Below are 1,424 nucleotides of genomic sequence, written 5' to 3' on the forward strand. Positions count from 1 at the left end.
CACTGCCTACCCAATAGGTGGTGCGGTTATTTGCTTACTTGGTTTTGTTTAGATTATGCTATTCTGAACGCCAAACTTAAAATGGAAACATTCTGCTTCTCAACTTACTTCTTATTCAATGATGTGATCTTGTATTGCTATGTGTAACGATGCACGCCACTGATGTTGTCAGGAACAGCAGCAGGAGTGTGATGTGAATGGCCGGTATGATCACGGCCAAATGGTATTCATTGACAAGGAAAAATTGTGTAGAAGCCACACAATTCGAATTGATCCCTCAAACCAGGTGACCCACTTCTGTTATGTTGTCCTTAAAGTGACAACCACCACACTAATCAAGGCTGGTATTTATTGCCCATTTCTAATTTACCTAAGAAAGTGCAAGTGGGACTTCATAAATCAATGGAAGCAGGTATGGTACAACTAAGTGGTTTGCACAACCAGCACTAAAAGTCATCCATATTAGTGTGGAACTGGAATCACATATGGACCAAACCAAGTAGGTTTCTTTCCCTGAAGGACATTAGTGAGCCAGTTGGGTTTCCATAACAATCATCTTTTGTACTCTATTTCCAGAATCTTTTGAAACAATCCAAATTTTCAATCTTTCACAATGGATTTTGAACTCCCATTTTCAGATAAGTAGACACACCTTAGCAGTAACCGCTGAGTAGTATTATCATAATAATAAGTTACTCTCCCTTTGATTGGATTGTTTTGCTGCATTTTGTTATGCACTTTGACTGATTCTAAAGAACACCAATTGATCATTCAGTCAATGATATGTTATTATAGAAAGAATTAATTCAGCCACAAAAACTAAGACAGGTCAAACAAGAAATTATATACAATCAATTCCTCAAGATTCCACAGACTGACTGCAGATCATAATGTTGGTCTATTTTTGTACTGGTTGATCTTTGTTACCATTTTAAAAATTCTTTACTCCATCCTTAAAATTGCAAAGCCAATACTCAGAATGGACCGGGCAAGCCCAAATCAATTCCTTCCTTGCTCCAAAAAACAAATTCAAAATCTAATCGAATCCACTTCAAGATTCCCACAAGAGAGATAAAGAAGATCCAAGCTAACAAGATAAGGCATTGCATCCCACTTTGAGCTTTATCTGACGCTCGATCTTAGCCAAGAGGCCGAGAAGTGATTTTCGTTAGCACAGCACACAGGGATCAAAACTAATGTCAACAGGTGCAGAGGAGTAGAAGGTGGATAAATGGACCAGGCCATGTGGATGTAATCATTTTAAAGTAATACAATATTTTTATATATTTTAGTTTTATATTATTGGTGGCTAAATAGCAAAACTTAGCACTTTGAAAAGTAATCTTAGATGAAAGGTGTTTTTCTGTTATAACAGACGAACATTAAAGGCACTGCAGCACTACAGTGTCACCTTTGGTGGGAGA

At 37.4% G+C, this 1,424-nt stretch overlaps 1 pseudogene; it reads right to left on the bottom strand.

Moving 5' to 3' along the window:
* Window positions 1-937: 937 nt before the first annotated feature.
* On the bottom strand, window positions 938-1,163 carry LOC145343578 (U2 spliceosomal RNA; annotated as a pseudogene).
* Between the last annotated feature and the right edge of the window lie 261 nt (window positions 1,164-1,424).

The sequence above is a fragment of the Carcharhinus amblyrhynchos genome, chromosome 5 (assembly GCF_965287045.1).
Source record: "Carcharhinus amblyrhynchos chromosome 5, sCarAmb.v2.hapA, whole genome shotgun sequence".
In the NCBI taxonomy this organism is placed as follows: domain Eukaryota; kingdom Metazoa; phylum Chordata; class Chondrichthyes; order Carcharhiniformes; family Carcharhinidae; genus Carcharhinus; species Carcharhinus amblyrhynchos.